Below are 27,983 nucleotides of genomic sequence, written 5' to 3'. Positions count from 1 at the left end.
GCCAGATTATTGGCGTACAATTTATTGGGGTTAGCGGAGATCTTAATGCCAAGATAGGTGATGTCATGTTTAGCCACCGAGAACGGGAAATCCCCGTCAGAACTAGCTTTTCTGAGGAGCCATAGGATCTCCGATTTATGCATATTAACTTTATAGCCGGAGAACAGGCCGAAGGCAGGGAGAGTCTCCAGTATACGCGGTATATGTGTGTGCGGATTTTGGACAAACAAGAGCATATCATCCGCGTATAACGCCATATGTTGTGGGTGTCCTGCCAAATCTATGCCAGGGAAGACCTGTTTTAACTTTATAGCCAATGGTTCGAGGGCAACATTAAAGAGGAGGGGCGACAGCCCTGTCGGGTTCCTCTATGTAAGTAAATGTTCGCTGAAAATATATTGTTGATTAGTATATTAGCAAAGGGGGCTCGGTACAGATTTTTAATAAAAGTTAGAAATGGGCCAGAGAAGTGTGCCTTAGCCATGGTGTAGAAAAGGTGGTCCCACTCTACTCGGTCGAAGGCCTTCTCTGCGTCAAGTGACAGCAGGAAGGCCTCCGTGTCACTTCTCACTGCATCATCCCTCCTCGCAGTCCAAAAGTGCTGAATGACCTGCAGGACCCTACGAACATTGACCACTGATGATCTTGCATACATGAATCCCGTTTGGTCCATGTGTATAATGTCAGGTAATATAAATTTTAGTCTTTCTGCCAATAATTTAGTTAGTATCTTGTAATCCGAGTTTAGTAAGGAGATCGGCCGGTAGGATTCTGGTAGTACGGTGTCTTTCCCTGGCTTGGGTATTAGGTTGATATATGCCGCTGAGAATTCCGGCACCGGAGCTCTCTCCCCCTCAAAGTAAGTGGTATACAAATTCGCCAATGTCATGGAAACCTGTTCCTTCAGGAGCCGATAGAATTTTATCGGTAATCCGTCCGGGCCCGAGGCTTTACCTAGTGACATAGACATTATCGTCCTCTGAATCTCCTCCTCTCCTATGTGGGCATTTAGTTTCTCCAGTTGAGATTCTGAGATTTGTGGGATATTGATATTGTCCCAAAATTTGTCTCTTAGCTCGGTTCCTGGGGAACCCTCACTGGCATATAGAGAGGAGTAGTAGGATGCAAATGCCTCTGCTATTGATTCAGCATCTTTCACAAGTTTGCCCCGACTTTTCATGGCTGCAACATGTTTAGAGGACGTGTTCATATTTACTAATGCAGCCATGAGCTTCCCTGACATATCCCCAAATCTATAGTATTTACCCCTGTTTCGCAGAAGAGCCTGTGAGGCCTGGTTGGCCAGTAAGGCATCATATTCTTTTTTTGTATCAGTGTAATTGTGATAATTGAGACGGGAGGGGGTCGCACAATAAGTGCGATAGGTCTCCGCCAAGCGTTCCCTCAGTTTCCCAATTTTTTCTGTAGATTGTTTTTTCCTGCGCGCCAGGTAAGCAACAATGTTGCCCAACAAGACAGCCTTAGCTGTCACCCAGAATAATTCCGGTGAGTCTATATGCTGAGCATTATTCACCCGGTAGTCATCCCAACAGTGAGTTAGGTAGTTCTGAAATTCTTGGGAATACAGTAAGTGTTTCGGGAATTTAAGGGTACGTCTGTTGCTGACCGATGGGCTCTTATCTATGAAGAGTGCTATGGGTGCATGATCGGAAACTGCCACTTCCCCAATTTTTGTGTCTATGATGCGCGTAATGAGAGAATTTGAGATTAGAAACATATCAATGCGGGACATAGAGGGAGACGCGCGCGACGCACAGGTATAGTCTTTCCCATCAGGGTTCAATTGCCTCCATATATCCACCACATCCAGGGAATTTCCCAGCTGTGTAAAAATGTCTTTTTCAAATTTTTCTGAGGGTCTAGTTGTCTTTCTAGTTTTCCCGCTATGTGTCCCTCTAAACCTATAACAGTGAGAATTAGGGGTGAGGTTAAAGTCACCTCCCAGTATGATATGTGTACCCATGTAGGGAGAGAGAACTGCCACAATGGCATTCCAGAATCCTCTATCTTTCAAGTTCGGGGCGTAAATGTTGCACAATGTGTAAATTTGTTCTGCAACACATATCTGCACTATTATGTATCTACCTTCCAGATCTTTAAGCACCTCCCTGACCTCATACTCCAGTCTCTTACCTAGGAGTATTGCAACCCCTCTACTGGCAGAACTATACGAGGCGTATTCAACTCTCCCCACCCAATCTGCTCTTAACTTCTCATGTTCTGAATCCAAGAGGTGTGTCTCTTGAAGGAATGCAATCTCTGCCTTCTTTTTTCTAAGTTGTGTGAGTATTGTTTTTCTTTTTATTGGGGAGTGGACACCCCCAATATTCCAGGAGTAGAGATTAAATCTTATCTTCTAACTGGATCCTGTTAGTGTATTTTGGCAACTGAGGAGTAGGTGTGTGTGCAGTGCTCCAAGAGTAAGAGTATGGGGGGAGAAGGGCAGAAAGAAAAAAAAAAAAAAAAAAAAACACCTCTCACCACAGTAGTTAGACTCCCGGTTCAGTCCTCTACCACAATGAACCACCGCCAGGTCCCCATTAGCAACTTGAATTAGAAGTAGTTCTAGAGTGGGGAGACAAAAAGGATTTGTTACCTTGACATATTTCATGAGCTGTTTAACATGCAAGTGTGGAAGCACAAGCAAAACAATATTAGCAACCCAAATTCAAAGTAATTCTACAGTGGGGAAACAAAGAGGATCTGTTACCTCGACATATTTCATGAGCTGTTTGATATGCAAGTGTAGAAGCATACAAAAAACAATAAGAATTTTCAGACAGTTTGACATAGATTCTACAGACCAGACTGCGTCTAAGTAAATTGCAACCTGTAAATGATGCATATGGGTAAGTGTGTTACAGAACAATAAGACTTTTAACGGACAGTTTGCTTCGTTCCAACAACCAAGTGAGTATATTAAATCTCTCATCCGCACAGCATACTCTGATAAACCCAGTGCTTGGGGTGCTTGGGTAAGCTTATATCCCATCTGTGTTCACACATAAACGCTCTATATCTTCCACTCATGCATTCCAAGTGTCCTGAACCTTGAAGGCAACCTATGGCAACATACAAACACACAAAACTCAAACTTAACTCCAGAACTCTGTGTCTGCGTGTAGCCGCAGACCCATTGTCAATTATTTCTATAGCCATCAGGATAGATTTTTAACTTAAAATCTAATGCAAATCCCTATTTAAGGGGAGTGTCCCTCATTCCACTATTGTTTTCAACCCTCTTCCCCTCTTGGGTGGTTCTGTCGTGGGCTGCGTGGAGAAGCCCCCCCGCCCTCTAGGAAGTGTTGGGCTGCGGTCGGGGTATCAAAAAATGTTGGGCCTCTGGGGGTCATGATTTTAAGCCTGGCTGGGTAAAGTAAGAAGGCTTGTCTGCCCTCTCTATGAAGTTTTGAACAAATTGGTGAGAATTCCCTTCGGCGTTTCATAAGATCCACCGAGAAATCCTGAAACAGGAGCAAGCGTGTATTTTCATACATCACATTGTCCATTTTTTCTGTAAGCTCTTAACAATGCCGTCTTGGTCTGGAAATGAAGAAACTTGATCATGATTGGCTGGGGTTGGGGCAAGTTATCTAAGCCAACCCTCTCGGGACCCACTCTATGAGCTCGTTCTACCCCACCTCTAAGATCCTGCGTAGGAATCCCTAACAATGAGGGGAGTGTATTTTCAACAAAGTGGATGATATCTGCTTATTTTACTGACTCAGGGAGACCCAAGAGGCGCACATTATTGCGTCTCGACCTATTTTCTAGGTCGTCTATTTTTAACTGCAGGGTCGTGGTTTGTCTTTCTAAGGATTCAATTTTGTTAGAGTTTGACACATTAGAATCCTCCAAGTCAGAGATTCTATTCTCCGCTTCTGCTACACGTGCGGAGAACTGTTTAACATCGTCTGTGAGGGTATCAACCCCCCTCTGCAGGTTGTCAATTTTGGGCATAAACAGTAAAGATATCTGCTTAACAATAGGGTGTGTGTCAAGTGACACGTTATCTGAGCAGGTTTCTGTACTAGTCCCTAGGCCGGAGGGGTAAGCTCCAGATTTGTTTCTGCCAGAGCTAGCTTTGCTACGGCTTGCCATGGGGGAGTTAGTTAAGTATTTATCCATATACCTCTGAAAATGACAAGACAGTTTACATATGCAGTTGGTATTCTAACAGCGGGCTACTAAACCCCTTTCAACCAATAAATAGAACAGTGAATGTGAATGATTTCAACAATAACTGCAGAGTCTTGTCAGTGAAGAAAACCATGTGTTGGGGCAGACAGGCAGTGCAGTGAGGGTTATACAGCTTCTCCCCTTCCAAGGAAGGAGGGTACCAAGACAGGCCCGTCAGTGCAGCAGTTTGCAAATGCCCCCTCAAAGGGGTAGGGGGACAAAAGATCTCTTAAAAGTTAACTTAGGGCGATAGTGCTATCTAATTGCACAGTTCTATTATAAAGATAGGAGAGAGCAAATCCGCTGAACTGAGTGGCGTGCAGGGCACTAATTAAGTATCCCCCCATACACCTCAGAGAATGACAATATTAATTATAAATGCCAATAGCGTTCTATCAACAAACCGTTAAACCCCTTTCAACCAATATGTAACACAGTATCTGTGGATTATTCAATGGATGATAACAGTTTCCTAACTTGGGAGAAAAACATGGGTTAATGCAGGCATTCAGCACAAAAATGATTATATAGATAATACAATTCCTCTTCCCTCTAGAGCAAATGGGAGGCAACACAAGTTCATCAGCACAGCGACCTACAGGCGTCCCCTCAGGGGGGCATAGGCCCAGTGTTCACTTATGTATGTGCTGAAGATATCAGCGTTGTATGGTTGTACAGTTTTACTGCAAGAGATGAAATGTGAAGGGCAGATTGGTTGGGCTGAATGTTGTACCCAAAAGTTAAGGTGTAAATTGCCCACAAACTCTGTCTATGTGAAGTCCTGCAAGATCCAAGGCTCCTGCCCCTAGTAGTGTCCCCTGGGGAATGTTGCGTATTCAGTACTGTTACTTTTTTAAGACAAGGACACTTTTTCCCTGCACAATGGCAGGCCCAATGCCCGCGATTAGAGATGTGATAATATAGCAGAGGTTGTATAGCTTCACTACAGGGTATGAGAAGGGCCTATTAGTTGGGCTAAATGATAAACCCAAAAGTTAAACTGTAGTTTGTTCACAGGCTCCATCTATATAAGGCCTTGTAAGATCCAAGTTTCCTGGCCTCAGTAGTGCCCCTCGGGGTATATTGTGCATACAGCCCTGTCAGTTACTTTGGGCAAGGTCACTTTTCCCCTTCACAATGTTATGCCCAATGTCCGTAGCTAAGGACGTGTTAAATGCTGTAACAGGAGTTGCGATAGGGCCCGTGTCTCCAAACCCTCAGATAGACTGGGGGATAGCAATATGCTTGTGTGGCCCAATGAGCAAAGGTGTTAGTGCTAGCAAAAGTTCCTCAAGCAACGTGTGTGTGCGGTACTTTACCCCCTCTGTACTCCGGAGCCTGTAGCCGCCATCAGGGTTAGAAGCCTCTCTTTCAAGATGGCGCCTGTTTTCGCGCCAGTCGAAACTCCCTCTGTATCTTCCACTCCGATGCGTTGAGTCCGAGCGGGCCCGCCGATGTCGGGATCGATGCCCAGCAAGTCCGTTTCTCAGTCGGGCAGACAGCGAACCTCCGGAGCAATGCAGGTAACAGTCCCTGCAGCAGCGTGGCGGTAGGAGTAGGCCATGATCCACATGGGGGTGCGATGGCGCTTTCCTCTCGGCAAGTGTCTCCTTAACGGGATCGGTCTCCCTCTGAGTTGAAACACCAACCCGTGTTGGTAAGCGGGTCTTATTACTGCCTCCGGTGCGGTAGGTTTGCGGTGCGCCACTTCAGCGCTTCTTGTGGGTTAGTGACCTCCGTGGGGGAGCGATGTACGGCTCCTGTAATAAGTGTGAAGGGAGTCTCTCACACTTCACCTCCACTCCGGACAGCAAACTCTGCCTAGGGATTATTAGTGGCCACAGGGATTGTAACAGCAAGGCAAAAGGCAGCCCAAAATTGGTTTTAAAGTTAGATTTCTATGCTGCTTTATGCAGAGCTCTCTTCGCCCGCTGCTTCTCCCTTGGCCCGCCCACCGGAAGTCTACAGCATGCAATTTTAAACAACTTTCCAATTTACTTCATTAACAAAATGTGCACAGTATTTTTATATTTACACTTTTTGAGTCACAAACTCCTACTGAGCATGTGCAAGAATTCACTGCATATACGTATATGCATTTGTGATTGGCTGATGGCTGTCACATGATACAGGGGGAGTGGAAATAGACATAACTTTGCAATATATTTAACAAAAATCTACTACTCATTTGAAGTTCAGACTAAGTGCTATTGCATTGTCTTCTTATCATGCATTTGATGATTATGCAAATATACTGCATTGACTGGTCCTTTAAGAGCTTTATAAACCGGCGTTAGCCCATAAAGCTCTTAACTACTGACTTTTTTTGGCGGTAGGAGTCTTGTCGGTAGAGGATCTACCGCTCACTTCAGCCAAGACTCTAAATACCAGCATTAGGAAGATCCCATTGAAAAGATAGGATACGCAATTGGTGTAAGGGGATCTGCGGTATGGAAAAGTCGCGGCTTGAAAGTGAGCGTTAGACCCTTTCCTGCCTGACTCTAAATACCAGCGGGCGGCCAAAAGCAGCGTTAGGAGCCCTTAACGGGCTAACGCCAAACTCTAAATCTAGGCGTTTGTTTTGCCATTTAATTTACCCCATTAAAAATACACAAATATTATAATATCCTTAATCCATTGGCTGCATTTCATCCATCTGCCTTTTATTTGCTGCCTAGGGGTTAATGGTAGAACATTTTCTATACAAACCATGCACAGAAATACTACCTTCCTAGGGCGCGATTACATATACGGCGCAGGTTTCGGCGCAAGCATGGGAACCTGCGCTGCCCGTAATTTCACCTCGCACATCGGGGTATTACATATACTGCGCCATTAGATGCTAAACTGGCGTAAGTAGGACAAACTGGCGATCTTCTGAAATGTGCGCAAATACACATTTTAGTCAACGCAAGCCAGTATTTTGTCCATGGAAAGTGTAAATAAAGAGTAGTTTTATGCAAATTAGGCTAACACTCGTAAAAATGGACAGATTTCAAATAAAAATGCGACACGTAATTACGCTATTCAAAATTCATATATAAACCCATGCGCAGCCGCCATTTTCTTCAGTGTGTTTCGATTGTTTGTTGAGCTACAACACACTACACTGGAGTGGAGGATTAGTGAGAGTAGAGAGAGAGGTGCAAACAGAGGAGTTAGTTAGGTCGCATTGTTGTTTGATTAAGCTTGTACACACACATATTTTTACATATTGCACACATATTTTGCATACATACATATACAAATACACCACACTTTTTTTTCTAACACCTCACACATTTTATTTGATTTTTACAGTGTGATAGGCTGAGTGTTTGGTTGTGATTGAACTGGGAGTGAGTGTGAGTGTGTGTAGTGTGATTTAGTGTGAGGATGACAGGGAGAGGTAGGGAGGAAGGGAGGAGGGGAGAGGAGTGGCAGGGAGAGGAGTATTGGAGAGGACAGGAGGAGCAGTGGGCCCCCTGTCAGGGAGTAAGTGGAGTGGGGAGAGGGAGAGTTAGAAGGGATGATGGGAGGGGAGATGCCCGAGAGCCCCAGAGAGCAGGCACATGTAGGAGAGGGACAGAGGGTGCACATGGGGACAGAAGGGGGGAGGTGGGAGAGGATAGGGAGGAACCCACACCAGGGACATCACAGGGAGGAAGCCAAGTGGCCATGGAGGATTAGAGGCTGAGATGTCCCAAATTCTCATTTGATGAAAATGTTGCCCTTGTCCAGGCCATCATGAACAATTACAGTGACCTCTTCGGGCAGGATAAGGGCAAAGGCATTGCCAAAAAGCGAAAAAAACAGCATGGTTGGCGGTAGAAAATGCCATCAACAGTGTGGCCCCGCAGAGAAGGACTGTTAAGGGCCTGAAAAAGCGGTGGAATGACTGCAAGAGGCGGGTCAAAGAAAAGATGGGGCAGGAAGCTATGCACCAGAGGGCAACAGGCAGTGGTCCATCCCTGCATATTGAGTATAACACCTGGCAGGAGATGATACGCAGGTCCCTGAGTATCACAGCAGTCCGTGGACTTCCAGGGGCTCGTGACTCAGGGACTGCAACCACAGCACATCATGCTGGTGAGTAACATCCCACACACCAATATTATATGTATTTGAGATATAACATCCTTTAATATCACACATTCATGTACACAATGAGGAGCATGGTATTTGGCCTAGTAACAAAAACATCTACAATTATATTTGACATTACTGCTACTTAACACAATTCAATTCATGATATGAGGTGGAATAGTGCAATACTAACATGTCTCAGAATAACACAGGACACATGTTATAGAGTTTGACATGAGAATCAGTATAGGTCCTAGCATGTATCAATGTATATTATATGCCCACGTGGACATATATCTGACTGTACTAATCCCTCTCATCCTTTGAATCCTTTACAGAACCTCCTGTCACGAGGATACAAACATCCATGCCACCACCACCACCACCAACATCAGTCTTCAGGCAACTGCAAGAACAGTATGCTCCCAGGCATGAGCATGGTTGGATGGCTTCAGTTGAGTACCCGGGAGTGATGCCACCACCATTGCCATATGACCCCTGACAAGATTCCTGGCCAGAGGAATATCCTCCCTTTGGCTTTGAGGGGGAGCCAAGACAGCCACAAAGGGTCCATCTATTTACCCCCCCCCCCCCCACAACACAATCTCATGGCAGTCAGGGATTTTACCCACAGACAATGTCACAAGAAGTGCCAATTGGACAGGCTGAGTGGTCACACACTGGTCATCAGTGGGACTATCAACCAACCATGAGAGCTCCACCATCATCAGCAATTGGATGAGCTCCACCATCATCAGCAATTGGACGAGCTCCACCATCGGTAGATCGAAATATAGCAGAATCTACAGCTGCACCTCAAGCACCATCAGATGCAGGTGACCCTGCCCCACACGAAGCTGCCCCTGCTCCACATGAACCAGCAGTTGAAGCTGACCCTGCCCCACATGAACCATCAGTTGAAGCTGACCCTGCCCAACATGAACCAGCAGTTGAAGCTGACCCTGCACCTCAAGCAACAGCAGATGCAGGTGACCCTGCCCCACAAGCACCTAGAAGCCCTGCTGCTCAAGAGCCTGTGGATGCATTGTATTCTCCCCTGGGTGAGGAATACATTGCACTCTAGAGGAGGCTCTTAACAAGCACCGAGAGCATACAAAGAGGCCAAGAGAGGTTCTTCAGGAACCATGAAAGGTTCAACAGGAGTCAAGAGAGGATACAACAACGTAGCATAGAGCTATAGAGGGACATGGCAGCAACGATAAGTGCAAGTGTTCAGAACCAGTCACAGATGATGCAAATTCTGTCTGATATGCAGATGCAAATGGACAATAGATGAAGAGAACAAAGTCAACTCTTGGGTGTGTTGGTTGAGCACTTTACACACCAGCAGGACATTGCCTCCAGCCTATTTTCTGTGGCCAGCACACCAGCAGAAATAGCAGAATCTTCTCAAACCAGGAGAACAAGGAAATCCACTACAGTCACCTCAGCTCCCTCATCCAAGAAGCCAAAAAAGAAATAAATATTCTTATAGTTCACCATAAATCTTGTCCTCTGTTATTTACCATATAATTGTCATCCACATCCATGTGAGGTGTGTTTTAGTACACTAATATTGTTAAAACATATAATATGACCTGCGTGGAAATGGCAATACAAACAGGTGATAATATCATATTATTGTACTATAACTCACATACACAATAGTTGTTTATGAAGGGTACATATAGTAATATTCACTTCTAAGATGTAAATCAATGTATCTCACATCCAATATCAATTGACATATGGGTATATATAATAGTGATGTTACTGATAGGGTGTGCATTATCAGGTGTTTTAAGGCTGCATGTGAGAGGTTGTGTTGTCTCTGATTGGTTTGACACAATTGCAAAGAGGCAGCCTTCAAGAAGGTCTTAGAAATTATCATATAAGCCATCCTAGGTTTAGCTTTCAACTTAGAATACCAAGAGAACAAAGCAAGTGGTATAATTAAATATGAAAATAGTTTGAAATAACATGCCCTATTTGAAACAAGAAGGTTTTCTTTGGACTTGACTGTCCCTTTATATATTTTGGCATCAATAATTACACTCCAGTGAGTTCTAAAGAGATGAAAGTAATACAATTATGATTTCCCATTGTTCTCTCCTCCAAGTATTGTTAATTGTTTTGAGAACAAATTTAAAGTAAATAAGCAAGCTTATGTCCACAATGATATAAAGTGATGAGATCTGATTCTACCTACAAGCTCAATTCATTTGATTAGGTTGTGGCTTCAAACAACAAAATCAGCTATTTCAAATACACAAATAAACTTTAAAAAAACAATATCATAGTATACCCTTTAACCTTGAGATGCTGCTTAAATGTTACGTTGCTTTTTTAGTTAGTGCAAGGGTTGCTGCGCCTGCAATATGTGGCGAGATGAGAATGGAGTACATTTTCTGAATTCTGCATACGTAAGTCCTTACGCTGTATATTGGATATCAAATTGCGAGGCTGTTCTATGTTAGTCTATGGGGATAAATATACGCATGTAACTTGTATGCTACGCTGTATATGTAATACCAAAATTGCGTAAAATCCGGCGGCGGAGGATTTTGCGGGCGACGCTGCATATGTAATGGAGCCCCTAGTATTTTGTTTTGGCATAAACCAAACACACACAAAAATATTTTTCTTAATCTCTCATCTAAATCTGCAGGCTCTAAACATGTTTAGGGAACATATAACAAAATTAGATATTTACTTCTATGAAGTCAAATAATATAATACAAAATATGAAAACAATAAAACTGTATGATTTACAAAAATGTGTTAAAATTTATATAACTGTAAGTCATTGGTTCCTTTAAAAATAGAACCTACACAAACAACAAATAATGTAGTGCAGAACGAAAGAAGACAAAAATACCACACACAAAACACAAAATATTATACTAAGGCCTAGATTTCTAGTGGAGCGATAATTTATCGCATGTCCGCAAATGGGCAAATTCACCCTTTTTTTTGGGCACCCAATAAATAGCCAGCCAATACAAGTGGCTAGTTATTGCTACCGTGAGCTCGCTCAGCAATTAGAGCTCAAAAAATTAACGAGAGGTCAGACCTCTGGTTAATTTTTTAAATGTATCCAAATTGCCCCCAAAATTCAGTGTGTAATGCTTTTTAAAAATAACAAATAGTAGCATCTTTTATTTAAAAATAAATAAATAAATAACTGGGCAGTTTTTGATGGCTAAAGTTGGCGGCTGTGGGGTGCCTTTACAATGCGGTTTATGGAAACTGTTTGTTCCCTGTAAATATATATGTTTATGAATATATATATACAAATGAACACATAAATATATATGTATATAATCATATACATATATATTTAAATTTGCTGCCCTTCGCTGCGCGACTTACCCCTTTTGCTGCGCTAGTTCTCATGCCGTGTCTCATGGCATGAGAATGAGGCCCCCATTGGAGCCTATGGAAGCATGCTGGTATTACTCAGCTAACCAAAATAAATTTTGCTTTAGTGTAAGCAATATTTAGTGCTCAACCTGCAATCTAGCCCTAAAAGTGCAAACACTTTTATACAAGTGTCCTTTTTTAAAGGACAGGGTCAAACGGATATACTACAAAATATTTTAGCTCTGTAAAATTTATAGACCTAGATTTGGAGTTTGGCGGTAGCCGTGAAAACCAGCGTTAGAGGCTCCTAACGCTGGTTTTAGGCTACCGCCGGTATTTAGAGTCACTCAAAATAGGGTCTAACGCTCACTTTTCAGCCGCGACTTTTCCATACCGCAGATCCCCTTACGTCAATTGCGTATCCTATCTTTTCAATGGGATCTTCCTAACTCCGGTATTTAGAGTCGTTTCTGAAGTGAGCGTTAGACATCTAACGACAAAACTCCAGCCGCAGGAAAAAAGTCAGTAGTTAAGAGCTTTCTGGGCTAACGCCGGTTCACAAAGCTCTTAACTACTGTACTCTAAAGTACACTAACACCCATAAACTACCTATGTACCCCTAAACCGAGGTCCCCCCACATCGCCGCCACTCGATTAAATTTTTTTAACCCCTAATCTGCCGACCGCCACCTACGTTATCCTTATGTACCCCTAATCTGCTGCCCCTAACACCGCCGACCCCTGTATTATATTTATTAACCCCTAATCTGCCCCCACAACGTCGCCGCCAGCTACCTACACTTATTAACCCCTAATCTGCCGTCCGCACGCCGCCGCCAGCTACATTATCCCTATGTACCCCTAATCTGCTGCCCCTAACACCGCCGACCCCTATATTATATTTATTAACCCCTAATCTGCCCCCCACAACGTCGCCTCCACCTGCCTACACTTATTAACCCCTAATCTGCCGAGCGGACCTGAGCGCTACTATAATAAAGTTATTAACCCCTAATCCGCCTCACTAACCCTATAATAAATAGTATTAACCCCTAATCTGCCCTCCCTAACATCGCCGATACCTAACTTCAATTATTAACCCCTAATCTGCCGACCGGAGCTCACCGCTATTCTAATAAATGTATTAACCCCTAAAGCTAAGTCTAACCCTAACACTAACACCCCCCTAAGTTAAATATAATTTAAATCTAACGAAATAAATTAACTCTTATTAAATAAATTATTCCTATTTAAAGCTAAATACTTACCTGTAAAATAAATCCTAATATAGCTACAATATAAATTATATTTATATTATAGCTATTTTAGGATTTATATTTATTTTACAGGTAACTTTGTATTTATTTTAACCAGGTACAATAGCTATTAAATAGTTAAGAACTATTTAATAGCTAAACTAGTTAAAATAATTACAAATTTACCTGTAAAAGAAATCCTAACCTAAGTTACAAATAAACCTAACGCTAGACTATCAATAAATTAATTAAATAAACTACCTACAATTACCTACAATTAACCTAACACTACACTATCAATAAATTAATTAAATACAATTCCTACAAATAAATACAATTAAATAAACTTGCTAAAGTACAAAAAATAAAAAAGAACTAAGTTACAAAAAATAATAAAATATCTACAAACATAAGAAAAATATTACAACAATTTTAAACTAATTACACCTACTCTAAGCCCCCTAATAAAACAACAAAGCCCCCCAAAATAAAAAATGCCCTACCCTATTCTAAATTACTAAAGTTAAAAGCTCTTTTACCTTACCAGCCCTGAACAGGGCCCTTTGCGGGGCATGCCCCAAGAAGTTCAGCTCTTTTGCCTGTAAAAAAAAAACCATACAATACCCCCCCCAACATTACAACCCACCACCCACATACCCCTAATCTAACCCAAACCCCCCTTAAATAAACCTAACACTAAGCCCCTTTAGATCATCCTACCTTGTCTTCACCTCATCAGGTATCACCGATCCGTCCTGGCTCCAAAATCTTCATCCAACCCAAGCGGGGGTTGGCAATCCATCATCCGGTGCCTGAAGAGGTCCAGAAGAGGCTCCAAAGTCTTCATCCTATCCGGGAAGAAGAGGCGATCCGGACCGGCAACCATCTTGATCCAAGCGACATCTTCTATCTTCATCCGATGACGACCGGCTCCATCCTGAAGACCTCCACCGCGGACCCATCTTCTTCCGACGACGTCCAACTGCAGAATGACGGTTCCTTTAAGGGACGTCATCCAAGATGGCGTCCTTCGAATTCCGATTGGCTGATAGGATTCTATCAGCCAATCGGAATTAAGGTAGGAATATTCTGATTGGCTGATGGAATCAGCCAATCAGAATCAAGTTCAATCCGATTGGCTGATCCAATCAGCCAATCAGATTGAGCTCGCATTCTATTGGCTGATCGGAACAGCCAATAGAATGCAAGCTCAATCTGATTGGCTGATTGGATCAGCCAATCGGATTGAACTTGATTCTGATTGGCTGATTCCATCAGCCAATCAGAATATTCCTACCTTAATTCCGATTGGCTGATAGAATCCTATCAGCCAATCGGAATTCGAGGGACGCCATCTTGGATGACGTCATTTAAAGGAACTGTCATTCGTCGTTCAGTCGTCGGCCAGGATGGATGTTCCGCGGTGGAGGTCTTCAGGATGCTGCCGCTTCGCTCCGGATGGATGCCGCTTGGATGAAGACTTCAATCGGATGGAAGAACTCTTCTGCCCCGCTTGGATGAAGACTTCAGCCGGATCATGGACCTCTTCAGCCCCCCGCTTGGGCTTGGATCAGGACATCGGAGAAGCTCTTCTGGACCGATCGGTGAACCTGGTATGGTGAAGACAAGGTAGGATGATCTTCAGGGGCTTAGTGTTAGGTTTATTTAAGGGGGGTTTGGGTTAGATAAGGGGTATGTGGGTGGTGGGTTGTAATGTTGGGGGGCTTGGGTATTGTATGTTTTTTTTACAGGCAAAAGAGCTGTATTTCTTGGGGCATGCCCCGCAAAGGGCCCTGTTCAGGGCTGGTAAGGTAAAAGAGCTTTGAACTGTAGTAATTTAGAATAGGGTAGGGCATTTTTTTATTTTGGGGGGCTTTGTTATTTTATTAGGGGGCTTAGAGTAGGTGTAATTAGTTTAAAATTGTAATATTTTTCTTATGTTTGTAAATATTTTTTTATTTTTTGTACTTTAGCTAGTTTATGTAATTGTATTTATTTGTAGCAATTGTATTTAATTAATTTATTGATAGTGTAGTGTTAGGTTAATTGTAGGTAATTGTAGGTAGTTTATTTAATTAATTTATTGATAGTGTACTGTTAGGTTTATTTGTAACTTAGGTTAGGATTTCTTTTACAGGTAAATTTGTAATTATTTTAACTATTTTAGCTATTAAATAGTTCTTAACTATTTAATAGCTATTGTACCTGGTTAAAATAAATACAAAGTTACCTGTAAAATAAATATAAATCCTAAAATAGCTATAATATAATTATAATTTATATTGTAGCTATATTAGGATTTATTTTACAGGTAAGTATTTAGCTTTAAATAGGAATAATTTATTTAATAAGAGTTAATTAATTTCGTTAGATTTAAATTATATTTAACTTAGGGGGGTGTTAGTATTAGGGTTAGACTTAGCTTTATGGGTTAATACATTTATTAGAATAGCGGCGAGATTCGGTCGGCAGATTAGGGGTTAATAATTGAAGTTAGGTGTCGGCGATGTTAGGGAGGGCAGATTAGGGGTTAATACTATTTATGATAGGGTTAGTGAGGCGGATTAGGGGTTAATAACTTTATTATAATAGCGGTGCGGTCCGGTCGGCAGATGAGGGGTTAATAAGTGTAGGCAGGTGGAGGCGACGTTGTGGGGGGCAGATTAGGGGTTAATAAATATAATATAGGGGTCGGCGATGTTAGGGCAGCAGATTAGGGGTACATAGGGATAATGTAAGTAGCGGAGGTTTACGGAGCGGCAGATTAGGGGTTAATAATAATATGCAGGGGTCAGCGATAGCGGGGGCGGCAGAATAGGGGTTAATAAGTATAAGGTTAGGGGTGTTTAGACTCGGGGTACATGTTAGAGTGTTAAGTGCAGACGTCGGAAGGGTTACCGCATAGCAAACAATGGGGCTGCGTTAGGAGCTGAACGCGGCTTTTTTGCAGGTGTTAGGTTTTTTTTCAGCTCAAACAGCCCCATTGTTTCCTATGGGAGAATCGTGCACGAGCATGTTTTTGAGGCTGGCCGCGTCCGTAAGCAACTCTGGTATCGAGAGTTGAAGCTGCGTTAAAAATGCTCTACGCTCCTTTTTTGGAGCCTAACGCAGCCTTTATGTGGACTCTCGATACCAGAGTTATTTTTATGGTGCGGCCAGTGAAACGCGGGCGTTAGTTTTTCGGGTCGTTACCGACAAAACTCCAAATCTAGCCGATAGTATTTTGAGCAACACTGTTCTGCTGACCAAGGGTGAATTTTTTACTGTTTGTTCATTGTCAGTTGATAATGTTTCACCATTTTCTTGTTACATTACTATGTAATGACACTACTAAAGGTTATCCAAAGCTTGTTATGCCTCATTCAAGGAATCTATCTTCCCATAACTGGGTGCTCCAGGGCATAGAGAAGACTCATATACACTTTCAGGAGGTGGTGAATAATAGGCAATACAAAATAGTGTCTAATAAGATTATGGGGGCCGATTTATTAAAGTGCAGACAGACTGGATACAATGTAGCGTATTATGCCCGCCACACATCGATAAATACCGGCAGCATACGCTGTTGTCATTTATCATTGCACAAGCAGTTCTTGTGAACTGCTTGTGCAATGCTGCCCCCTGCAGATTCGCGGGCAATCGGCCGCTAGCAGGGGGTGTCAATCAGCCGATCGCATAGGATCTGGTGGATTGATGTCCGCAGCCTCAGAGCAGGCGGACAAGTTATGGAGCAGCAGTCTTTAGACCACTGCTTCATAACTGCTTTTTCCAGCGAGCCTTCAGGCTCGCGCGGAAACAGGGGCATCAAGCTGCATTCAGAGCTTGATAATTTGGCCCCTATACCTTAACCAATTATAGCTATTTCCTCACCTGTTTAAACAATTCTGTTATAATGTTATAATTAAAAAGCACCGTAAGCTAGGATCTCCATTTATAATTAAAACAAATGGCCCATTTATCAGAAAATATATATTCTTCCTCATTTCATGAATATTATATAGATCCACATTTTCAAACATTGGGTTCTCAGTATGATTATTACATGCATTGTTTCCAGGCAGTACAACCTTTAGTTATGTAGTCAAAGAATCCTATATAATAAAAGGCCAAGTGTGTTTGTCCAAAGCTGTCATGCGTAGTAGAGACAGCACGAGGACAAACACACCTGGCCTTTGAGTCCCTGGCTGATCTGCGGCAGAAGTGGATGTGGCCGGGTGTGAGCTGGGGTGTGGCCGACGTGAAGGGGGCGAGACGGGACGTGATTGGCCGTGAATGGGCGTGGTCGGGCGTGAAGGGGCGTGGCCTGGCGCGGTCGCGCGTAGGGTTGCCACCTTTTGCCCAGAAAATTCCTGCACACTTTTTAAATGGGCGTGGAGAGGGTGTGGCTTGGGGCATGGCCTGGGCGTGGCTTCTCGCAACCTTTAAATTCTGTGTTGTGATTCAAAACTCTCTAGATTAGAACTGGCATAAGAAAAACTGATACTGGAAGCAAAAATGTGTGGAGAGCTCAAAAGAGAGGGGGAGAGAGAGAGCTCAAAAGAAAGGGGGAGAGAGCGCGAAAAAGAGAGGGGGAGAGAGAGCACAAAAGAGAGGGGGAGAGAGAGAGCGCAAAAGAGAGGGGGAGAGAGAGAGAGGGGGGAGAGAGAGAGCTCAAAAGAGAGGGGGGAGAGGGAAAGCTCAAAAGAGAGGGGGAGAGAGAGAGCAAAAGAGAGGGGGAGAGAGAGAGAGAGCAAAAGAGAGGGGGAGGGAGAGAGCGCAAGAGGTGGGACTGCTGTACTGCAAAAAATGGCCCATGTGAATGGGCTTTAGGACTAGTAATTATATATTTCTTTAGAGTGAACTGACATATAAACCTGTTTACCTCCAAGATGATCTGTAATAGATTAAAATAAAATATTGAGGAAAAACATAATTTATGCTTACCAGATAAATTCCTTTCCTTCTAGATAGGGAGAGTCCACGGCTTCATTCCTTACTGTTGGGAAATACAACACCTGGCCACCAGGAGGAGGCAAAGACACCCCAGCCAAAGGCTTGAATATCCCTCCCACTTTCTCATTACCCCAGTCATTCTGCCGAGGGAACAAGGAAAAGTAGGATAAAAATCAGGGTATAAATGGTGCCAGAAGAATAAGATAAATAATAGGGGGCTGCCAATAGACAAGAAAAAATAGGCGGGGGCCATGGACTCTCCCTATGCGGAAGGAAAGGAATTTATCTGGTAAGCATAAATTATGTTTTCCTTCCTAACATAGGGAGAGTCCACAGCTTCATTCCTTACTGTTAAGAAAACTATACCCAAGCTCCAGAGGACACTGAATGAGTAACGGGAGGGAACAAAAAGTAAGAGGAGGACCCTATTCTGAGGGAAATTGCAAAAAGTATGTAAGGAGGACCAGGTAGCTGCATTAAAAATCTGATCCATAGAGGCCTCGTTCTAAAAGGCCTAAGAGGAAGCCACTGCTCTAGTGGAATGAGCCGTTATCCTCTCAGGAGGATGATGTCCCACTGTCTCGTACTCTAAGCGGATAACACTCCTTAACCAAAAAGATAGGGAAGTTAAAGTAGCCTTCTGCCCCTTATGCTTCCCCAAATAGACAAAAAACAAAGAGGAAGAGTGTCTAAACTCCTTAGTAGCCTGAAGATAGAACTTCAAGGTGCGGACCACATCCAAATGGTGAAGTAAAAGTTCCTTCGATGAAGAAGGATTAGGACAAAAGGAAGGAACCACAATCTCTTGGTTGATGTTGCGATCTTACACAACCTTAGGAAGAAAACCTAATGTAGTATGTAAAACTGCCTTATCTGCATGAAAAATCAGATAAGGGAACTCAGATTGCAAAGCAGAGATCTCAGAAACTTTGCGTGCAGAGGCAATAGCCAATAAAAAGAGAACCTTCCAAGATAACAATTTAATCTCAAACGGAGCCTGTCGCAAAACACGAAGAACAAGATTTAGGCTCCAATGAGGAGCCCCAGATCTAAACACAGGTCTGATCCTAATCAGAGCCTTAACAAAGTACTGCACATCTGGAAGCTCAGCCAGTCTCTTGTGCAATGAAACTGACAGGGCCGAAATCTGTTCCCTCAGGGAACTAGCAGAAAGGCCCTTCTCCAGTCCATCCTGGAGAAAAGATAAGATCCTGGCAACCTTAACTCTGTGCCAGAAAAAAACACGCTCTTCACACCAGAATAAGTAGGTCCTCCACCCTTTGTGGTAGATACACAGAGTAACTGGTTTACGAGCTTGAATAAGAGTATCAATGACACTCTCAGAGAAACCTTTCTTGGCTAAGACTAACTGTTCGATCTAGATTTTGATGAACAAATGGACCTTGTAACAGCAGATCTCTGCGACAAGGTAACTTCCACAGAGGAGATGAGGACATCCCAACTAGATCTGCGAACCACGTCCTTTGCGGCCACGACGGAGCAATCAGGATTACTGATACCCGCTCCTGCTTGATGCGGGCCACCACTCAAGGAAGAAGCGGAAATGGAGGAAAAAGATATATGAGTTTGAACCTCCAAGGCACTGCTAGTGCATCTATTAGATCCGCTTGGGGATCCCTCAACCTCAACCCATATCAGGGTTGATTGGTATTGAGACGGGATGCCATGAGATCTATCTCCGGCATCCCCACTTGCTGCATATCTCTGCAAACACCTTGGAATGGAGAGACCATTCCCCTGGGTGGAAGGATTGCCTGTTGAGAAAATCCGCCTCCCAGTTGTCCACACCTGGAATGTGGATCACTGACAGCAACAATCCAAAAGGAGGAACAGCACCACAATAATAATGCTTATAAAATTATTTATTGGGACATCAAATAAACACACCACGACGTTTCGGTCCTAATAGACCTTAATCATGTGACATAAAACATGACCTAACACCACACCTATATACCCATTGGGGGAGGAGACTTATCTCTATCACAGGTGTATATCTAGTTTATGTTAACTAATCAGATATAAACAAAAAATGCTCACTGCTCCATCTAGTGGTGAAGAAAGGCCATCACTTCCAATATTTAGTGACCTAGAAAGATGCAAGTACAAAAAATTAAGTACAAAAAATTAAAAACATAAATATATAGGTAATTAACCATATACAGTTAGACACTAACTCTTAATATGTACAGTGATTAACTATTGTGGGAATATATATAAAGATTTCAAGGTTATATTGACTCTCCAATATAGATTTTTGCACATGGGCATTTTATGAGGTACACAATATATTCAGAATTACATGTGAAATAACCTGGAATCCTGTATTTCCTCCCATTCAGGGGGTGAACAAAATGATCCCCTGAATATATTGTGTACCTCATAAAATGCCCATGTGCAAAAATCTATATTGGAGAGTCAACAAGAAGGATTAGAGACAGGATTAATGAACACAAATCTAACATACGTTGTGGCAATAAAGATGCCCCTGTCTCTAATCACTTCTTACAAGCTGGCCATAGCATATCCCAACTTAGGTACCAAGTTATTGAACAAATTAAAAAACCAACAAGGGGTGGAGATAGACAGAGAATGTTAAAGTGTAGGGAAACATATTGGATCTACACTTTACAATCTCTTATTCCTATAGGGATGAATAAAGAAATTGACTGGGGAGTTACTCTGTAAATTTAAATTTATTTGTTAAAATCTAAATATAACCTTGAAATCTTTATATATATTCCCACAAGAGTTAATCACTGTACATATTAAGAGTTAGTGTCTATCTGTATAGGGTTAATTACCTATATATTTATGTTTTTAATTTTTTGTACTTAATTTTTTGTACTTACATCTTTCTAGGTCACTAAATATTGGAAGTGATGGCCTTTCTTCACCACTAGATGGAGCAGTGAGCATTTTTTGTTTATATCTGAGTAGTTAACATAAACTAGATATACACCTGTGATAGGGATAAGTCTCCTCCCCTAATAGGTATATAGGTGTGGTGTTAGGTCATGTTTTATGTCACATGATTAAGGTCTATTAGGACCGAAACGTCATGGTGTGTTTATTTGATGTCCCAATAAATAATTTTATAAGCATTATTATTGTGGTGCTGTTCCTCCTTTTGGATTGTCGTTGAATTTAAGGTTTTGGCAGAACCTGGGAACGTGCACACTGGTTATTGCAGTACCTATGCTGTGCCCTCTCTATTTCTATTGATCACTGACAGCAAACAGCTGTGGGCCTCCGCCTACTCCAGAATCAGAGATACTTCCTTCATCGCCAAGGAACTTCTTGTTCCCCCCTGATGGTTGATGTAAGCCACCGAGGATATATTGTCTGATTGAAATCTGATAAACTAGGATGAACCCAGAAGTGGCCAAGCCTTCAAGGCATTAAAGATTGCCCATAGTTCCAAAATTGATCAGGAGGGAGGACTCCTCCTGAGTCCACAACCCCTGTGCCTTCATGGCACCCCAAACAGCTCCCCACCCGGATAGGCTTGTGTCCGTAGTCACAATTTCCCAGGATGATCTTAAGAAGCAAGTCCCTGGGGAAAGATGATCTGGACAGAGCTACCAAGAGAGAAATTATCTCGACTAGCTGTCTAATACAATCTGTAGAGACAGATCAGCCACAAATGCAGTTGAGATTCCAGGACCGGGAACAACTTTTTAAAAGTAGACAAGGGGAAAAGGAAGATCCAATTCTTCCCCATTCGTTGTTAATAATTTTCGCCATTTTAACCGGCACAGGAAAAGTCAAAAGAACTTTCCTGTCTTCGTAAACTCTGTCTAATTTAGGTATCATAGGTTCTCCTTTAATAAAAAATGCAAGTGCTCAATTTTAAATCTAAAGAACGGTTCCTCCACAGCAGGAGGCTACAATACGAAATTTCAGCTTCATCAGACATATCGTCATAATCCGGACTGAGTTCCATAAGGCTTGCAAAATAAAATCTGCCTTCTGTAATTATCTGTTTCACAGTTTGCTCTGTGCAAGCTTGTTCCTGCAATTCCACTGACTACCTCTTGGGGCAATATTACTACTCAGTCAATACTTATCTCTTCGGTGTATATATTCCAAATATCTTTTGTGCATTACAGTTTGTTGTATTTGCTATATTCAACCATTGATGTATATTAACTCAGAGCAGCGGACATTTACCTTGTAGTTTTTTACTTTACTATAAAATCCTACAAAACCATACATATTATTTAAAGTTAAATTAAAAAATACTCAGTAGTTGTGTTCCACAAACTTAATTTAAAACTAGAGAGTGACAATGATATAAAATCAATAATTTATTTAAAATCAGCAACACATTTCTCAGCCGTGTAATTGGCCATTTCCTCAGGCTATACATAACCTGAATCAACTTAAGAATTGTTAAATGTTCATTAAAATGACAGAAAATTTTGGGTGAAAACTCCATTTATATAATTATCTGGGGCAAAAAACTATAAAAATATTATTTAAATGTATAAAACGTCGTATTTTTAGTTCAAAATTTCCTAAGATTTAGGAATTAATCTGGTATGTTTGCCCAAATTCAAGTTAGCAGCTCATAATCTGCAAACTTTAGATTGTAAGCTTGAGAGCCTTTCTAACTGTAGCTCACGTTGTATAAAAAGTGCATCTACAACTGATTGTACTCTACGTTTGTTTATGTTTGTCAATGTAAGTGTTGTAATGTACATTGTGTAGTGTTACGTAATGTCTCATTGTAAGTTTATTGTATTGTACCCTAATAATTGTACTGTATGTACCTTTGTATAGTGCTGAGTGAAATGTTGGTGTTTAATAAACAGACAATAAAAATAATAATAACTTTACAAGCACCCTTATGGTCAAGTGAAGTAACCCTGAATGTACATAAGCTCATTGTCTCTCTGTAAGTGTACTATAGAAGAAATGTTGTGGTGAGTGGTCAATTATGTATTTGCAGAACCACTCAGTGCTCATTTAAATTAAAAATGCACGAGCAAGGGGGGCAACTGGAGAGAACACCTGATGACCTATTTCAAAGGCAATTGTAAACTAAAAATATGGAGATTTAATTAATTCAAACAGACTTTCTTAAGGTAATTTTCTATGAGGATTCCCTTAATGCAAAGCAAAGCTCTACCTAACCCTGACTGATAGGGTCAGTCATAGGAATCTTGTCTGACCTTCTTCATGCTAGATGAAACTCTGATGAATATTGCATTTATCTAACAACATCTTACTTGGCATGAATGTATATCAATGACTTAACCAGTCAAACAAACAGTTTCACAATTTCTATAAATCAAATTTAACTTATTCTGCATGTAGCATGTGTGCAAAGTCCCTTTTTATGCTGCTATGGCTATTTGTAATGAGTAATATCTGTTTTGTATTGTTTGTTTTTCAATTGATGAGCAGTTTACTTCTCTCAGGCAATACTGTTTTCTTCTAGCAATTTGACTAATTACCAAAGTGTTCTATCCAAATGATGTCATGATATTTATAGACCAAGGGGCCAATTTAACAATGTCCGCTGCACATAGATAAATGCCGACAGCATATGCTGTCGGCATTTATCCTTGCACAAGCATTTCTAGTGAAATGCTTGTGCAATGCCGCCCCCTGCACATTTGCGACCGCTAGCATGGGGTGTCAATCAACCCGATCGGGTGGATTGTTTTCCGCCGCCTCAGAGGGGGCAGAAGAGTTAAGGTAGCAGCAGTCTTAAGACCACTGCTCCTTAATTCCTGTTTCCGGTGAGCCTGAAGGCTCATGCGGAAACAATTGCGTTCGGGTGTTGATAAATCGGCCACCAAAGGTCTTTTTACCAAATGTAAATTGTTTAAAATTCCTTATAAATATTAATATGAAATTCAAGGTATGATTCTACTAATATCATATCTATTTAGTTGATAAACATTTTCAATATTTGTCAAAACCTTTTAGACTGGGTTGTTATACTAGGTTTATCTACAAGCACCTGCTGTACAATGCATTTCATACTTTTCAAGGTTTTTTTTTTCTTTGACAAAGGAGGAATAAAATATGTGGAGGAAGCTCTTAAAGGGATATGGTACTCTTTTCTAGCATGTATATGTAAGAGCAGTATTTAAATGTTACAAATATTTTTTTATGAAAATTGGTTAAGTAAAAGCTGTTTAAATGTATTGTAAACAAAACACAAAAGGATGCCTCATAGTTTAGACTGTATATTTAAAGGGTGGAAATTAAATATCCCAAATGGGTATCTCACAAACAGTGCCTGTAAGGCAAGCTGAATGTCCCATTTGACAGAACCAGGTTATGCTTTCTGGTGAATATAAAATCCTCCCTTTAGAATCCTTGGAAATGAAGCATAGAAGTACATCTCATGGTTTAGACTGTACTGTTATATAGTGACAAGTTCACAAGATTCCAATGTTGTTGGCACTATAGGAATAATAGTGCATAAGGGAATGCTGGATATTCTAGTATCAAGTCTTAACCCCTAAACCTAACACCCACCTAACTTTAAATTAAAATTACATTATAACTTAAAAATAAGCCTAACATTAAACTATAAATTAACCTAACATAACTATTCTAATAAAATAAAAAAATACTACCAATTAAAAACCTAAATTACAAATTTATGAAACCTGACACTACGAATAAAATTTAAAAATTCTAAAATTACAATTAATAATAAACACTAAATTACGAAAAATAAAAAACAATTACACCTAATCGAATAGCCCTATAAAAATATAAAGCCCCCCCAAAATAAATACACCCCCTAACATACAATAAACTACCAATAACCCTTAAAAGGGCCTTTTGTAGGGCATTGCCCTAAGTTAAACAGATATTTTACCTGTAAAAAAAAATACAGTCCCCCCAACAGTAAAACCCACCACCCAACCAACCCCCCAAAATAAAAAACCTAATTTTTACAAGTGCCCATCCATAATCTAAAAAAAAACCCACCCAAAATAATTAAATAAAAAACCCTAACACTAACCCCAGAATATCCTCTCATGGTTCCTGAAGTCCGGACACCAATCTCCATCCAAGCGGCAAGACTTTCATCCATCGTGGGAGCGTCTTCTATATTTATCCCAGCGGCACGGAGCTATCCTGGAAGTGGATCCCATCCTCCGCAGAGCATCCTCTTCATACGGCCACCGCCGTACACTGTAGTTGAATGCAAGGTAGCCGTTTCAAAATGGCGTACCTTGCATTCCTATTGGCTGCTTTGATTCTTCAAATTCAAAATAGCTAATAGGATGAGAGCTTCTAAAATCCTATTAGCTGTTCAAATCAGCCAACAGGATTTCAGTAGCTCTCATCCTATTGGCTAATTTAAAAAATCAAATCAGTCAATGGGAATGCAAGGTATGGCATTTTTAAACGGCTACCTTACATTCAACTTTAATGTACGGTGGTGACCGTAAGAAGAGGACGCTCCACTCAGGATGGGATCCACTTCCACAATAGCTCCGATCCGTGCCACCGGGATGAAGATAAAAGACATCCCTGAGATGGATGAAGGTGTCGCCGCCTGGATGAAGATGGATGTCCGGACTTCAGGAACCGTGAGTAGATTTTATGGGGTTAGTGTTAAGGTTTTTTTTCTGGGGTGTTTTTTTTTTAGATTAGGAATGGGCACTTGTAAAAGAGCTGAATGCCCTTTTAAGGGCAATGCCCATACAAATGCCCCTTTAGGAGAAGTAGGGTAGTTTAGGATTTTTTAGAGTTAGGTTTTTTATTTTGGGGGGGTTAGTTGGGTGGTGGATTTTACTGTTGGGGGTTTTACTGTTGGGGTTTTTTTTACAGGTAAAAGAGCTGTTTTACTTAGGGCAATGCCCTACAAAATGTCCTTTTAAGGGCTATTGGTAGTTTATTGTAGGTTAGGCAGTGTTTTTATTTTGAGGGGGCTTTTTTATTTTTATTGGTCTATTAGATTAGGTTAATTGTTTTTACTTTTGATACTTTTGTTTATTTTTTGTAGGCTTAGTGTTTTTTTATTTTATGCAATTTAGTGTTTATTATTTTTAGTAATTTTAGATTTTTTTAATTTTTTGCAGTGTTAGGTTTTTTTAAATTTGTAATTTAGGTTTTTAATTGGTAGTATTTTTTTTATTTTATTAGAATAGTAAGGTTAGGTTAATTTATAGTTTAATGTTAGGCTTATTTTTGTTTCACAGGTAAGTTTTTATTTATTTGAAAATAGTTATATTGTAATTTTAATTTAAAGTTAGGGGGTGTTAGGTTTAGGGGCTAATATTTTAATTTAGTGTTTTGCGATGTGGTGGGCAAACGGTCTAGGGGTTAATAGGTTTAGTTTAGTAGTTACGATGTGGGGGGCTGGAGGTTTAGGGGTTAATGCTTTATTATAGTGTTGGCAATGTGGGGTGTCGGTGATTTAGGGGTTAATATATTTAAATAGTGTTGGCGATGTGGGCAGCAGATATGGGGTAATAACTTTATTTAATAGTCGTGATGTGGATGGGTGGCAGATTAGGGGTTAATAGGTTTAATATAGTGTTTGCGATGCAGGAGGGTGGCGGTTTAAGGGTTAATAGGTAGTTTATAGGTGTTAGTGTACTTTGTAACAGTTTAGTTATGAGTTTTGTGAAACATTTTTGTTACACAAAATCCATAACTACTGGTCTCAGATGACGGTATGGATCGTGTTGGTATAGGCTGTAATGTAAGCATTTTAGCCTAAACGCACAACCTGTAATACCGGCACTATGAAAATCCCACACAAAAACGTAATTTTGACCGTTTTTTTGATGATTAATTAAAAATTAGTTTAACAGAAACATTTAACTTGTAATATTATATTACATTGTAGGAATATGTAAAGGGAAGAGAAACTTCCCAAAGCAGGAACGGAACCCAGTGGCAGAGAAAAATAATTAATCAACGTCCAAGGCATCACAACATGCAAGGTTTGAAGCAGAGATCAAAGTCAGGAGTATTCGAAGTCAGGGAAGGCAGCAAAGAAGCAACGTCAAAAACAAGCCAAAGGTCAAAAGCCAGGGAATTCCAGCATACACGGTAAGGAAACAGGATAAGTGTTTAGTCTCTGTGAATCAGCCAGCAGAATAACTCAGCATTGAGTGAGAGGGCTGTCCGGGCTTTAAACCCTGCAAGGGCCAGGAACGCCCCCGTTGCTCAGGTAATGCAGGTGCAGCAGTTACCTGAGCACCTATAACCCCACAGTGTAACCACATAACACTCCCCATGTCTGTCATGAGCTGGGAACGTGTCGTGCACATCAGCCACGCGCGCCCATGCATGCACCCACCCGCACGGACACCAGTAAAGTTGCACGCGTTCAGTCGCGCAGACACCTGCAAACGACATGACAGTCATGGGGGTGCCCAGACCGCACCCGCTGAGCCCCCATCGATGCCCAAGTAAGAGGGTACCCCTGGTATGACGACAGAATATATATCAATTATTCAATACATCTTCTCATCTCATGGAACTAAATGTGTCTGACAGCAGATTAGATAACAGTATTTTATAAGATTTCAAATGGAATTTTGTAAACTTTGTCTCGATCCATAGGTAATACATTTGGGCCTCCAGAAGGACTAAGGTCATGATTACAAAAGGAGACCAATTGATAGTATGTAGTGCATTTTGCAATTGGCCTCGGCACATTAATAACAGGCTCTCAGGTAAAACAAGCTGTTGGTTAAACTGTTTAACCAAAGCATTTTTAACACACCCTACACTTCATATAGGAAGTGGTAGTAGCGCACTTAGGGCTCTTGTTACAAATCCAAAATATGCCTTTCTTTTTTTAACCTTTTGGAAAAAGCAGGTAGTAACAGTTATCACTTGCTATTGTGCATTCAAAAACATGGAAAGTGTACACCAAATAACTTAACCAGAAACACCACTACTTAATAATAGATGAAAAACTTATTATGACACTGGATTGAACCTACAGTATATAAGTATTAATAATCTGCCTCAGTTTGTGTGAAATCTGTGTAGATCCTGTTTTATGATTCCTTTTTATGGTTCTTGTACAACTATCGCCATCAGGGGCAACATCTAGATCATCCAGTACAATAGAGGATGACCTGGAACATGACAGTTCCTTTAATGGACATCTGACCTAAGGCAACACATCTAAAAAATAAGGTCTTG

General features: G+C 41.2%; 1 long non-coding RNA gene across 1 annotated transcript in view; it reads left to right on the top strand.

The window, feature by feature from the left end:
• Positions 1–26,835, top strand: part of LOC128655455 (uncharacterized) — a 139,351-nt gene extending 112,516 nt beyond the window's left edge. The window contains exon 3 of the long non-coding RNA XR_008401805.1: positions 26,671–26,835. This is a non-coding gene — a long non-coding RNA (uncharacterized LOC128655455). The remainder of the gene's footprint in view (positions 1–26,670) is intronic.
• Positions 26,836–27,983: the final 1,148 nt, after the last annotated feature.

This window comes from Bombina bombina, chromosome 4, assembly GCF_027579735.1.
Source record: "Bombina bombina isolate aBomBom1 chromosome 4, aBomBom1.pri, whole genome shotgun sequence".
Classification (NCBI taxonomy): Eukaryota; Metazoa; Chordata; class Amphibia; order Anura; family Bombinatoridae; genus Bombina; species Bombina bombina.
The sequence above is the reverse complement of the archived record's forward strand: the minus strand, read 5'-3'. Positions and strand labels throughout refer to the sequence as shown.